General features: G+C 47.1%; 1 protein-coding gene across 1 annotated transcript in view; it reads left to right on the top strand.

Moving 5' to 3' along the window:
- Nucleotides 1–347: 347 nt before the first annotated feature.
- The window catches only part of LOC144754405 (uncharacterized), a 558,704-nt gene continuing 543,249 nt past the window's right edge, over nt 348–15,802 (top strand). The window contains exon 1 of the mRNA XM_078642133.1: nt 348–754. The gene's annotated coding sequence lies outside the window, so the exon portion shown is untranslated. The remainder of the gene's footprint in view (nt 755–15,802) is intronic.

The raw sequence follows: 15,802 nt of genomic DNA, 5'->3' as shown, positions 1-15,802 counted from the left end.
GTTCTTTGCCACTGTGCATGGACCACAGAACAGCAATGACCACATCTGGGACTATTGTTTTATTTTATGTGCCACAAGTATTTACTTTGGCAACAGCTGCTTGACGTGACCTGTCATTAATTCTCGATAAACGTGCATTTGTAAGAGGCCTAAGGCGAGGCGAGGTGAGGCGAGGCACGGCCGTGTGGAGTAATCAGCGGAGCTACAGCGCCTCATATACAGCGCTGGGAAGCCCTTCCTCGATAGTGCGAAGGGAGGGGTTCCTTTGCAGCTTCCACCTCCCCTCCTTGAAGAGGCGGGCTCTCATAGACTCAGCAGCAATGGAAGCCCCGAGGCTGACTCGGCTTGTCCAGACTTCCTGTATCAATGAATAAAACGCTTCTCTGCAGCTCAGGAGCGCACACAGAGCGAAGGTGGCAGCTCGCGCCGCCTACACGCGAAGGCGCAGGAGTGCACCACTGGCACGGGGGAGAGTTGGGGCGCTGTGGGGAGAGGGCATCCAGCGAGGGAGATTACTGGAAGGGGAGACGCAGATGAGAAGGAACACCCAAGGTATGAAGGCTGCAGAGTGAGACATCCTGGAGGAAAGAGACCCACCCTGCACAGCGTGAGGGAACCTGCTGAGAGTGACACCCAGGAGTAAGTCTTCTGCCAGGCTGGAGAGTGACTGCTGCCCGCAGAGTGAAACAACGAGCTGAAGAGAGCGCGCTGCAAGCAGAGGGGGGCGGAAGCCCTGCTGCCCGAGGAATCTGTGGTGAGCTTATTTTAAATTTCCTCCAACTTCATTGTACAGGTTCCCACGGTGTCAGGCTGAGAAACGCTGGGCTAATGATTGGTGTACTCCAGTGTATATAGACTGTGCTTGATGCAAAAACATAACTGTTCACTTGCTGGAGGATAATATCATCTGGGCGAGAAAGGGACATTGCATTCTGGGACTTGGAGTTTCATTTTCAATTGTAAGTATGGGTCTAGAAAATGCTTTTACGTGAGGATCTGTAAAAGCAAGGATTGGATGAAGGTGTCACTGATGTCATACGGCCACCAGGCAGGTAGGACTGCTGCTGCTGTCACCTCAGTCACTGATGGTTTCAGTCATACTCTGCCACGCACTGGGAAGTCCCTCATTCTCTGCCAGCCCCCATGCGGGCAAGCCATACCTGGGCCAGCCTATTAGAGGTCCAGTCACGCTCTCAGTTCCCAGGTATGTCCCTTCACTCTGTGCCAACCCCTAGCAGGCCCAGTTTCGCATAGCCACTTATTTAACTCAAACTCTTCATGCCACCTGGGGATTGGGTGCCATTGTGCCAGTCACCCTGGGACTCAGTCACACATCTCCGCCCCTCCAGTTCTGTCCCATTCCGGGGCACCACCCCGCCGCCTAACACTCCACGGGAGTTTCTTTCCTACTAGTCCACCAGGGGTAGGTCAGTCTCTTCCATCCCCCTGGCCTCTAGGGCTAGTCCCCCTCTGCCAGCATTTGGGGTTTGGTCGCCTTGTGCCATCCTCTTGAGTTGTATTCCCATTGGACCAGCACCCCAATGTTGGGTCATTTTCCAAACTTCGAGCTTATTAGGGGCGTGGATTCGGGGGGGGGGGGGGAGGGAGATTAGCTGGCTGCTTGGGGTGATACAGCCCCTTGATAAATGTATATTCAGGTAAATTATTGGGTACAGGTGCTTTCAGTCAGGTATTGTGAGGTGTCTGTCAGATTTCACCTGAAATGTTTCCATGCACAATGACAAAAACCCACACAATCTCTTCTCTCTGTTTTGAAAGTCTTCAACAATGTTGATTATTTTACAGAATATTGTGCTGTTTCCCTCAGTACCCCTACCAATCCGCATTCCTCTCCCTTTCCTCTGCCTCTTAAGCTCCTCTCGTGCGCCCTGCTTGTCCTGTATTGTATTTTAACTTGATATACTGGCGTGATTGTTGGAAAACCTGCTGCTCACACCCTCCAGTCTTACTGACCCAGCTACGCCCCTGGAGCTCGTTCATATTCCCGTGGGGTATCCGCCACACTCCTCTGGGGTGTTGTCATACTCTGCCAGTCATTTGCACCTGAGTCACACTCTTTCACACTTGTGTAGGTTCAGTCTTTCATGGCCACTTCCCTCAGGACCCAACCACATCTCCCACCCACTGGGAGCACATTTGTATGTTGCAACTTCCCCTGTGATACTGCCATGGTTTGATGCAATGCAGTCGTCCCCTTTAGTTGTTACTACACTGCTTTTTCGAGCCTTTTCAGTTTCTCACTGTGCCAGCCACCTGTGGGTGATACATAGCACTCAAGAAATCCTGGCATCCAGACCTATGACACAGCGAGACAGCACCTGTCACCTCTGAGACCACGTGGCTCATGAGACTGGCTCAGGGATACAAAGCCTGTCACCTCTAGGACTGTGTGCCTCATGGATATAGAACCTGTCAAATTTAGGAGTGCATGGCCCACAGATACCGAACCCGTCACCTCTAGGACTATGTGACTCAGGGACACAGAACTTGTCACCTCTAGGACTGTGTGGCTCAGGGATAGAGAACCTGTCACCTCTAGGACTCTGTGGCTCAGGGATACAGAACCTGTCACCTCTAGGACAGTGTGGCTCAGGGTTGCAGAACCTGTCACCTCTAGGACAGTGTGGCTCAGGGTTGCAGAACCTGTCACCTCTAGGACTGAGTGGCTCAGGGATAGAGAACATGTCACCTCTAGGACAGTGTGGCTCAGGGATACATAACCTGTCACCTCTAGGACTGTGTGGCTCAGGGATACAAAACCTGTCACATCTAGGACTGTGTGGCTCAGGGATACAAAACCTGTCACCTCTAGGACTGTGTGGCTCAGGGATAGAGAACCTGTCACCTCTGGAACTGTGTAGATCAGGGATACAGAACCTGTCACCTCTAGGACTGTGTGGCCCAGGGATACAGAGCATGTCACCTCTAGGACAGTGTGGCTCAGGGATACAGAACCTGTCACCTCTGGGACCGTGTGGCTCATGAGACTGACTCAGGGATACAAAGCCTGTACATCTGTAGAACTGTGTGGCTCACGGATACCGAACCTGTCACCTCTAGGACTGTGTGACTTGGGGATACGGAACCTTTCACCTCTAGGACTGTGTGGCTCAGGGATACAGATCCTGTCATCTCTAGGACTGGGTGTTCCATGTGACTGGAATATGGACGTAGAGCATATGAACTCTAGTATTTGACAGCTCATGACACTGCAGCAGCTACACAGAGGCCAGGGCCGGACTGGGAACCACAACCGGCCCTGGCAAAGTGCTCAGACCCCCCCTCCCCACTGGACGGGGGGGGGGGGGGTATGGGGGACGAGCTCTTTGCAGGGCCGGTTTTCAGCTGATTTTGGTACAGGGCCGATTTTGTCCAAAACCGGCCCCCACCCGTGCGGCGCACCGGGGGAATTGCCCGCTGCCCGCTATGGCCCGTCCGGCCCTAACAGAGGCGGACTGGTCATGGGACTCACTCTCTCTCCTCTAGAACTGGGTGACTCATGAGACTGCACGGAGATAGCAAATGTATCACTTCTTGAACTCAATGGTTCATATGATTGGTGCAGGGAGGCCGAGCTTGTAACTTCATAGGACTGGATTACTCAGAGTTCTGCAAGCATCTTTAGGACTTGGTGGCTTGTGAGTCTGGCACAGGGATAGCAAGACCATCCCTTCTAGGAGTCTAATCAGAGGTGCAGCTAGAGCCAAATTTTAAGGGGGGCTGATAAAAATTTCGAGGGGGGGCTAATTCTTCCAGCAGGGGCTCTAAGAAGGGGTGAAAACACAACAAAGCCTTGCTAACAAGTACATGGTCTTTTAAAGATGTGTTAAGTACTCGGGTGCGGCTGCAATAAGACGGTCGCTACACCAGCCAGCCCGGGGGGGTCTGAAGCCCTGTGAGCCCGATGGGCATTGCGCACCTGAGTCTAATCGCTGCCTTTTCCTCACCGACCTGCCCTGCAGCGCCAAGATGTCCCTTCAGAGATGAGCAGCGTTATCAAAATAACATAACCTAACATAGGAGTCGATGGGTTATGAGATCGGTACAGATGGTTCACAAGATTATTGGATGGGCACAGAGCCTGCCACATTTAAGACTGCGTGGCTCTTTAGATTGGCTCAGGACATAGAGGCTGCAACCTCTAGGAGTGAATTTCTCATCAGATTATTACAGGAGTATAAAAGCTGTCGCCTGTAGAACTGGATGACTCGTGAGACTGTCATACAGAGGTTGTCTCCTCCAGAAATGGATTGCTCTTGAGACAGGGATAGGGTGCCGAGTCTTTCTAGGATCGTTATCCTATTGTTATACTGATGTTTCTCTATTTCTAAGATTTTCAAGAAAATATATGTGATGATGTCCTGGCTCTTCCACCTTGACATATTAAAAAAAACTTTTAAACAATGACCGGTACAGGGTCATAGTGCCTGCCACCTATCGGAGTAGATGGTGCAGAGGACTGACCTAGGCATTTTCGTCTTTTTTTGTAAGCCATTCAGTCTATGAAACGAGAACACTTGCTCTTGATTTCGGCTGGTCCTTTGCCAAAATGTGAGATTACAGATCCTGGTCGTTCTGTTCCTTGTTAATCGATCAAAATAGTTCATTATAATTTAATATAAACCATCTAAACCTGTGTGGATAAATAGATAAATAAAGCAAAATTAGTCAACTAAGTGGTCTTCAAGATGGCGGTAATTTAGGAACAAGTATTTATCAATTAAGGCAATATAGAAGTAATCAAGTCAACTAATTCTTTAAAGAACTAAAAAAGTATGTGAAAATAATTTGTGTAAAATATAAATACAGTTTTTAAAAAAAGTATGTAAAGTTTAAATTAAAAAGACACAGGTCCAGTGAATGTCACCAGTAGGATTGTTGTGTTCGCAGTAGAAAAAATTATAATGCCCCCAGTTGAAAAAATAAAAATGGTATTTATATTTTAAAAAATGGAGTTAAAGTGCCAGGCATTGTAAGGATTAGGAGCATCACTGTTGAGGATGGCGTTCAAGGGTCATGGCTCCTTGACATCACTACGCAATACTCCAAATTAAACAAACTCAGCATCAACTATGACAAAACAAAAGTCATGTGCCTTAACTATTGTAAAAAGAAATCAACACACATCTGATTTATGGATGAAAAGAAATTGGATGTCACAAACAAATATCACTATTTGTGAGTAATCATAGATCACAGGGGCAGCTTCACACCACAACGAGAAGAAATAAAAAGAGAGGCCAAATGACAGCAATATCTTTAAGAAATTTGAAAAAAAAATTGCTGGGCCGAATCTCTCCCCACTATAAAGCTGATCCAAGCCAAACTGATCCCATCCATTACCTATGGAAGTGAAGCAATGAGAGGCAGGGACGCTGAAACAGTAAACGGAGCAATAACAAGAGCGATGCTCATGATTCTTGGACTCCCGCGGTACACCTCACCGGCGCAAATTCGACTCGAATTCGGGCTGGTAAAAGAAGAGCTGGCACGCAAGGGAGTTTACCTCAAAAGCTGGTACAAAATCAGTAGGTGAGAGGCAAATACCCTTAACGCACTACTCTGGAAAGAACTTCAAAGTAAAGACAATAGCCCAGCAAGGCTTTTTCTGGAGGACTCCATAAAGCAACTGGGGGCGTGACAACTGTGGGATCTACAAGGGAACTTGGCAGGCTTTAAAAAAGCAGTAAACAACGTTGTCTGAAAAGAATCTCTCTTACAGGACAAAACCTCACTGACGGAGCGAGCACACGGCTGGCTAACTGTACACACCTACAATAAACTTGAACCACAAACGTATCTTCTGACCAGCTTCACTAAAAAAACAAAAGAGTTATTCCTAAAACACCGGCTAGGAGTTTTGCCCTCCGTAGACCACATGGCCCCGTGGCTGTGTCCTCCAAAACCAGCTAAATGCCGCCTGTGCTGGAACAAGACCACCACCGACCAGCTCACTACCTCCCTCAGCCAGAACCCGCCCGCCTGCACAACGGACCCCAACGAAGCAGCCAGCAACCTCACACAGTGGATCACCAACTGCGCAGATGACCTCGCACCACTGAAGACCCCTCCCAGCAGACCCGGCAGCAAGAAAGCCTCTTGGTTCACCGACGAACTTATGAACTCCAAGAAGAACTGCCTCACCCTCGAGAAAGCCTGGCGCAACAACCAGACAACAGGACTGCCCTCAAGCACGCCACCCGCAAACACCACCAGCTGATCCGCACCACCAAGAAGACAGCATTCAAAGAACGACTGAACAACAATGCCCACAACAGCAAGGAACTCTTCAGTATCGTCAAAGAGCTCTCCAACCCCAGCGCCGGAAACAACGACATCACTCCCTCGCAAGACCTCTGCGACTCACTCGCCTCGTTCTTCCACAGCAGGATCGCCGACATACACAACAGCTTCGGCACACAGACCACGCACCCAACCACCGAACCAACATCCCCCACCACCACTCTCTGCACCTGGACCCCGGACACCACCCGCATGATGAACACCATCCACTCCGGATCACCAACCGACCCCTGCCCCCACCACGTCTTCAACAAGGCCGACTCCATCATCGTACCCCAACTCCGGGACGTCATCAACACCTCCTTCAACACCGCCACCTTCCCGGAGAGCTGGAAGCACGCCGAGCTCAGCGCCCTCCTGAAGAAACCAACAGCGGACCCCACCGACCTCAAAAACTTCCGCCCCATCGCGCTCCTCCCTTTTCCCGCCAAAGTCATCGAGAAAACCGCCAACAGACAGCTTGCCGCCTTCCTCGAGACAAACGGATCCCTCGACCACTCGCAGTCCGGTTTCCGAGCCAACCACAGCACCGAGACCGCCCTCATCGCAGCCACTGACGACATCAGATCCCCGCTCGACAACGGGGAAACAGCGGCCCTCATCCTCCTGGACCTCTCCGCAGCATTTGACACTGTCTGCCACCGCACCCTAGTGCAGCGCCTCAGCAACATCGGAATCCAAGACAGGGCACTGGAGTGGATCATCTCGTTCCTCACCGGAAGAACCCAGAGAGTCCGCCTCCCCCCTTTCAGATCCGAGGCCACCGAAGTCATCTGCGGCGTACCACAAGGTTCCTCACTCAGCCCCACCCTCTTCAACGTCTACATGAGCCCCCTCGCAGCCATCGCACGCCAACACAACCTCAACATCATCTCCTACGCCGACGACACCCAGCTGATCCTCTCCCTCACCAACGACCCCGCCACCGCCAGAACCAGCCTACACGAAGGGATGAAAGACGTCGCCGAGTGGATGAAGAACAGCCGCCTGAAACTGAACTCAGACAAAACGGAAGTCCTCATCCTGGGATCATTGCCCTCCGCCTGGGACGACTCCTGGTGGCCCCCTGCCCTGGGCACCACTCCCAAGCCAACGGACCACGCACGTAACCTGGGTTTCATTCTGGACTCCTCCCTCTCGATGACCAGAGTCAACGCCGTCTCATCATCGTGCTTCAAGGCCCTGCGCATGCTCCGTAAGATCTTCCAGTGGATCCCCACCGAAACCAGGAAGACGGTCACCCAGGCACTCGTCACCAGCCGACTGGACTACGGACACACCCTCTATGCCGGAACCACAGCCAAACTTCAGAAAAGACTCCAACGCATCCAGAACGCCTCCGCACGAATCATCCTGGACATCCCCCGACACTGCCACATCTCCGGCCACCTGAGAGACCTACACTGGCTCGCCGTCAGCAAGAGGATCACGTTCAGACTCCTCACCGACGCACACAAGGCTCTCCACGACCTGGGCCCCAAGTACCTCAACAACCGCCTGACCTTCTACACTACCACCCGCCAGCTACAATCAACCAGCCTCGCCCTCGCCACCGTTCCACGCATCCACAGAGCCACCACCGGAGGAAGATCCTTCTCCTACCTGGCTGCCAAGACATGGAACTCCCTCCCCATCCACATCCGGCTAACCCAGGACCATCTCTCCTTCAGGAAGAAACTCAAGACCTGGCTTTTCGAGCAGTAAAGTACCCCTCTCCCCCAGCGCCTTGAGACCCCTCCGGGTGAGTAGCGTGCTTTATAAATGTCATGATTGATTGATTGATTGATTGAATGATAAGGAAAACATCATACACCTCATTACTATCTGCAAGGAGCTGCAGACAGAGCGCAGGAACCTGCTGAGACCACTGTTCAACAACAAGCATTAAAAATGCAATAGGTCTCGCCTTTCATTAAGTTAAAGCCATTTGCTTTGGTATACAATACCATTAGCAAAGCAAATTGCTTTAACTTAATCAAAGGTGAGACATATTGCATTGCACATGCTTGTTATGCTAGCTGTAGCACAACTAAATTAGTGTATCGTGGTCATTCATTTGTAATAAAGTTTTAAACAGCCTGCGATGCCCTTCAATCAGGTTATCATGAATTGTTCAACAGGCAGTTTTATGGTTATTTTTAATAATCTTATGATAAAAGAAAATTACTATGTTTACAAAGAAGAATTGTTATGCTCATGTTTTGTGAAGGCTTTTCAATATCCTTTATATTAATTTTAAATCTCCAATACGCTGTACATATGTATTTGTACTATTATGGTCTGACGACGAAGTTTTGATTGTATACTGAATGTCTGTACACATTCAAAAGTTCCCTAATTTGCATATATGGGGCACTTTTTTAGCTTTCTAATTCACTAATGGGGGCCACTTTTATTTTAGTGCCGAACGTATTTTCTGTCCCAGTCCTACACCTGAACTGTAGCTTGGTACTGGCGTCACAGGGCCACCAATACTATTGAACTCCAATTCGAAAAACAAGTTTCTCCCGGCGGGCACCTCACTCTCTTTAGGAACAATAGGTGAGCAATTTAGACTTACAGTGTGAGGTGTCAGGGTTCAGAAAATTCACACACAGCATGACCAGTAAATGACATTCAACAGCTACAATGTTCAATCATTGCTCTTACTTCAAAGAAGTATAGTCCTTTATTTACAGGTATGTTAGAAGAGCAGCAGAAAATACAATACACAAAAGCCCAGGTGATGCTAACACCTTCTGGGGCTGTAATTAGACCCCATATATCACTGTGCAAAATTTTCTATAGCATTGACCAATTGCCAATGTAGTCCTGTGGGCTGTTTTAGCGTCAATCACAGGGGAAGTGTTCACTCTCCCAGGATGAGCTCATTCTTACTCTCCATTTAATATGGCACATGGCTTAACTCTTATACCCAGGCAAGCAACCCACCAGCACCACTCGGTGAAGGCCAGAGCGTGAAGCAGCCATTTTAGATAGGGCAACCCTGACCATAGGGTCAGAGAAATCCACCAACGTGCTTTGGAAGGCTTTCTACAGTCATGCTACACTTATTGTTTGTCAAAGGTGCCAAAGAGCTGGATGTTCATTCCTGCTTCACGTCAGTTGCAGGGTAGGGCTGTTGGCTCCTTGGATTTAGCTATTTTCCTTTATTCCTTTCTCTGTTTTACCATTGAACGGTGGGTTCTTCCTCCTATGCATATGCCCTTATTTGTTACCCAAACAGAGCTCCCATTGGGGAGGCATCCCAGATGAGGACCACAGATAAGGACCTATTCCTAGCTGTGCCTATCATGGGCCAGGCAGTATGAGTCTTACTTCCACTATTTGCCATCATTTCATCCACAATCACTCCTGTCAAAGGTTCTCATTTATAGGTACGGATCCATTTGATTTATTTCTTTGTGCCTATATACACTTGAGTAATTTCCTTAAACATCACTGTATAGCCTTTGAGGGCACATTTGTAATTGCTAACGCCTACAAGCACTCGGAGAGACTTACCTGCCATTAAACTCTTCTCAGAAAATATGAATACAGTGAGTAATCAGAAATGCTCCTAATAAAACATCCAATAACAATCTCTACTTTTATTGTGTAATTTTGTGTGCTAATTACCTTGAGTAAACATTGTAGAATTGTCGAATTCTACAATAAAGATTATAAGTAAACATTGTTGAGCTGTCTGTTTTCCACACTCATGCTAACATTGCAGAACTGCATAGTATCATTCTAGGTTAACATTATAGATTATCATATCGATACTCCGTGGTAATATTTGCATAATTGTATGGTATTGCTTCTTTATTAATAGTGTAGAACTCTGTGCAAAAACTTCTACCTCAAAATATTTCCAATATCTACCAAGAGAGATTGCTAGAACCTATAAACAACTTTGGAAACTCAACATCATCTATCAACGACCGCCGAAAAATAATGTATTTATTGCTGAACTCTTAACTTTGCTCACTGATTGATTCCTCTGTTCACGTAAGCATATTTTCTTGAGAAAAAGAAAAGATGTGTTCGACAACAGTCTTTTTCAACATTGTTTGAAACCAACTTACAATTAGCCTAGTAATCTCCACGCATGACATTTTAATATGATCCTATTATCGGTAGACTGATCGGAACTCTCAGTTGTTCCCTTTTGTGCCCTGTTCGAAAGAAGCCTTCAATGGATATCATACACTTAAGCTGTTTTCCAAACTAAAAATCAACAGTGATGGCCACCATAGTAACAAGCTAGCAACAAACAAGCAAACAAATCCCCCCGGCCCTCACCTACCTCCGGCCGCTGAAACACGCTGTGACGCACACCGCAAGTCGGCCTGGAGCGCGCCTCGGCAGAGACGCGGGAGGACAGGAGCGTGACGCGCGTGAACGTGCACATTGACGTTCCCGCGCGTTCACGGACCTGAGTCGGCTCGTTCACAGGTCTGGAGCTGCTCGTTCACAGCTCTCACTCCCTTGGCAGGGAGGATAGTGACTATAGAACTCGCTGGCGGGAGCGCTTCGCGCTCCAACGCCAGGCGAGCCCTAAAAAAGGGATCAGGTCCTGCAGGCAAGCAGTTCTGGCTTGCTTCTCAGGCGACGATGTCCAAATGGCTTCTCGACTGGTAAAATATATCAAAGCCGTAAAAGCCAGAATCAACATGAATAAAGAACAAATAGACAAAGAAACAGTATCTTCCACACCTTTGGAGCAAAAAAACACCCAGTCCACATAGAGGCACAGTTGACTAACTGGTATAAACATGGACAGAGCTCCAAAAGGGACGTGTATATGGGGAAAAAGAACAGTATGCCTCCTGAAATGGAATGTGGTCTGCAACTCATTTAGAAAGGGAAAGGGGGTCAGGTTAACCACAAGAAAACTCCCCCGAGGAATCGCAGCAATGCCTTAGTGACGGACAATCACTCATTCCAAAAAACTTTCCCTCCTTTCTTTTAAACTCTAATTCTCAGCACTGTTTAAGCAAAGTTATTTTCCTTTTACCGTTTTTTTAACTCATCACAAGAACTATCACTTAGGTGGCTACAGATATCTTCCTTTTTTAACTGTTTTTATCGCTGCTGGTTTTTTGTAATGGTTTTTATTAACTGTACAATAAATATTACTTACTGGAGCGGGGTAGAAGTAAGACAATTGGGGCGAGCAGTCTGGGTCTAAGGTTGGGGTGTAGGATCAGGAGTCATATAAGGGTAGTAATGGGAGCTGGCCTAGAGAGCTGACTAACGAGAAAGTGGTAGAAGGCGCTAAGGGTGGGGGAATAGAGTTTGGGACCAGGGGTCACTGGTCAGCATTTAGGAACTATGATTATGTGGTGATGAAATTAGTTTTTAGTTCAGATATCTGAGGTTGAGATAGAGGTTATGAGTGATGAGCCAGTCGTTAGAGGTAACTTGCAAGCTGAACAAGCAGTCTGGCAGTGATGACTAGAGAATTTCTGGGGGTAGTTCCGCCTGCCTTCAATAGAAAGCTTGCAATGTGATTGACTATTTCACATGCCGGAATTGATTGTGATCCTGTTAAGTGGGGAAGTGGCCTACTAGTTTGAGCTGGAGTACACACATGTATGATACTGATTGGATTGGAAAATAAGCTAACAGCGTTGGCAATGCCAATAGGTCTGGTTTATAGGAATGTTATATGGTAATTTGAAGCACTACATGTAAATACCATGAGGATAAAAAATACATTTGTGGAAACGTTTGTTTCAGGCTTAAAGTGTAAAGAGTAAATTCATTATTTAAGAAAGAATTTTATTTGGCAAATGAACATTAAGATGCCGTAAAGTTTGAGCACGATCATAAGTGATGAGCAATCACAAACGTTGTATGTTCATATAATATATCTAGGCCTGGGCAGAGTTCATGGGGTTTTACTCCGTGGAACTCTGCAAAGTGTCGGAAAAACTCTGCCATGCTCCGCGGAGGTCTGCCAGCAGCGTAGTCTGTTAAGTCGTGCTGCTTGCACTGATTTTCAGTACCAGGAGTTTTCCTTTGGTGTAAAATCAGTGCTAACAGCACTATGCATCGCATCAGACAGCACTGCTGCTTTCTGCCACTCGAGTAGACATTCTACTCGAGTGGCAGCTTCCTCAACATGAGCGGCCGCGACCTGCCGCAACCACTCACGTTGAGAAATCTCACTGGAAGGGAGTCTGGGGCACGATTTTCTTCTCATGAGCCCTCATCAACTTAACATTGGCAAGCCACTTAAGAGAAAAATCTCCACTTCGCGGAGTTCTACGGAAACCCACGCAGAGGGTGAAGTGGGCAAAACTCCATGAACTCTGCTGGCAGAGTGGAATTCTTTGCCCACCACTAAATATATCATAACAAAGGATTCCATAAAATAGACCATAAATAAAATGCAGAGATCTTGCCCTTGCCATTGAATCATTATATTTGTTCGTGCTGGGTAATGAACTTGAGTTTATAACACGGTTGTGTATTATTAATTGAGCCTGAAAACTTGCTTCTCTGGCTTAGTTCCAAAAAGATCTAATGGACCATCAGCATGGTCCGTGTGTATTTTTCATACATTCTGTTCACACATTTCTTCCGCAGAATGCTCTTTGACAGAGGACTTTGCTTTCCTAAATTGGATTTCCTTGATGGCACACTTTCCTGTCGGAAGGATACTTCACTAGAATTGCTTCGGTCGGGCTGTGTTGGCATGACTTGGTGAAGGTTTGTCTTATGTTACTATATGAAGGGTGACCCAGCGTGGGTCACTGCTCCCTGGCTCAGCTATACTTGTTGCGTTTGTGCTGTCACCCAGTTGGTCAGTATCCTCTGTGTCTTGGCTCTTTGTTCTCAGATGCTTGTTGGACTGTTCAAGAAGTGCGGGAAAAGGCTTCTCTAGGAATGAAGGTGGCACCTGATGGCCTACACTTTGCAAGTCCTGTCAGGTCGCCTCTGATCCTCAAGGTGGTTGGATGTGAATGTCCCGACAGGTCCATCCTCATGTATGACGTAGAAGCCATGGAGGAGGTATTTTTAAAATTAAAATTTCTTCAGCCAGTGAGGCACAAATGCTTTTCTTCACTGGGTTTGCTGAAACTTTATAAATTCTGGGCATCCACATCCAGAAGAAAATAAAACAGCTCCACTCATGGGCATTGTTGAGTCTGCAGTGCCAAAAATCACCTTTCAATAAAAGGGATCCTTCTAGCTTTTTCAGTACCAAGCATGCTTAGTTCTTTGCTAAGGGATTGCATTGATTTTCTTTGGTAAGTTGCAACCCTGGGGATAATTGGCTGGGTGGCAATCTAGGTTTAGGAATGTGTCTCATCCCGTTCCTTCTTCTGCCATTTGTACCATTTGAGATTCCAAATTTGACACCTCACACTCATTTCACTCTTGCAGCAAACCTCTGCTGGAAAGAGCTAGATACTGTATATCCTTATTTCTTAATCATCACTAACTGGGCATACAGGAACCATCTAGGCCTACTTGGATGTCTCACAAAACATGTCCTGTTACCTGGGACATTCTCACCCCCCATCTTCAGGCAATGACATAGGTAGAAATGATACACATGTAACATTTTGCATTGTGTTGTTATTGTTCAGTTTATTTCAGGATTGGTACAGCTGTCAGAGGACGAGTCACCACCTGGTTGAAAATGTATAAATCCACCAATCTAGCCGCTAGACTCTTCATGTGGGATTAATTCCTGTAACGTCACACTGTTTTCAGCAAGTCTGAGAGGATTCCAAATGATTTCAGTACACATATAGAATTTAACTTGCATTACGGACCCTGCCATCAACTGAGAAAATCACAGTACAAAGCTTACTGGGGGTGAACATGTTTGATGCTTACTGAGCGTAAACATGTTTAATGCTCCTTCCAGCTCACCCTTTACTGAGGCTAAAGAGGTCACATCGGTGCAAAGTTCTATGTAAGAAGGACCTTTTTATGGCTGTCCCAAAGAGGCCTCTTTTCGTGTATGGGGGAATTGTTCTATCACTCTCTTGCGAACTGGCACTCTCAGTGACTAGACACTACTTGCAGGGCACCTTGGCATCTGGACTCAAATTAGCAAGGCAGCTCAGGTCCATAACCTCTACAAAGTTAGCAGTATTACTGCCCCTTGGTAAAAATCATTGAACCACGGATATCCTTCGGCCAGCAGGAGCATAGTAAAGTAAAGTAAAGTCCACATTTGTAACGCGCACAATCACCCGTAAGGGTCTCTAGGCGCTGGGGGCCGTCGGGAAGATTAAGCGAGCTATTACCCAGAGTCACATGGTGCTGGGCTAATCTGCCGCCGGAGCCGGGGATCGAACCGTGATCCCCAGATTCCAGCGTCAGTCGCCCTGGCCGCGGCGCCACACCTCTCCCCTGGGAGCATGGGTTCCTCATTGACATGTGGTAGAGAGATCAGCTGTATCCATGTTACAAGCTTTGCAAGACAGCTCGGCCCAAATGCAGGATTTCAGTCACAATAACCATCAGTTCTGAATGTGCCTTGCATATTTGCCCACCTAACCTTTACTGTACAGTGTGCAACAGTAACTCTTGTGCATGTTCTATATATCCCAGCTTTACATAAGAATTGTCAGGACACATACTGCTCCTGGTATGCTTGGACCTCTGTGCACAATAGAGTTAATTTTGAGTACCTAACGAGGAACCACTATACAATGGACTCCTCCTTCTCTCCTCTTTAAGTAATTCTCTCCCTCATGAGATAACAAGGGGCCTGTACTCTGTGCAGGTTTCTTAAAGAACAGTTCAGATTTGTCAACAAATTCACAGATAGCAATTAAGCAACCTGTTGCTGGATGTTGCCACAACATATCCTTCTTACATTTTGTTAAAATCCAATATCACATTATCTTTTGTAGCCATGTTATAAACGTGCCTCATGGAGAACTTTTTAAGAGAGGTCCTACTGGAGTTTGTACCTGGTTTAGAAGAAAATATCTGATGCAGGATAGGGTAATATTCTTTGAAATCCATTATGTGTTGACCGCCAAGAAATACGCCGTAATGTGTAAGGCAAAGAAATTGAGTTGGTAAAATGGTTCGGTGAGGTAACTCAAATGCAACATAGGTCTCACTACGATGTGAGACTTGAGGTTCAAATCTTTCAAAGGTCAATAAAATGAATCCATGCAGGTAATATTTCTTAAAGGATGAGAGGCTCCATTGTTTGGTTGCAATTGTGAAAACTATCACTTATGACAATTATTAGAACTGCGAATAATGGTAGTATTGTTACTAAAGTTAGGCATATTAACCCTGTTACCGGGGCAGCAATTCCGCCGTGGTGCGGCGGCTTTGATGAGTGGGCGGGATCGCGTCGGCCAACGGACGTGTGCAGCACTATGGAGGTAGTGCGCGCGACGGCCGTTGCCCGACAGAAGCACGCAACGGATTAAAGTACATATTTTTTACATTTGTGTCAAAACAAAAACGATTATTACCCTATTAACTTTATTAAACAAGCATTGGCAAG

This window comes from Lissotriton helveticus, chromosome 5_1 (genome assembly GCF_964261635.1).
Source record: "Lissotriton helveticus chromosome 5_1, aLisHel1.1, whole genome shotgun sequence".
In the NCBI taxonomy this organism is placed as follows: domain Eukaryota; kingdom Metazoa; phylum Chordata; class Amphibia; order Caudata; family Salamandridae; genus Lissotriton; species Lissotriton helveticus.
Note: the sequence above shows the minus strand (reverse complement) of the source record. Positions and strands in the feature narration are given on the sequence as shown.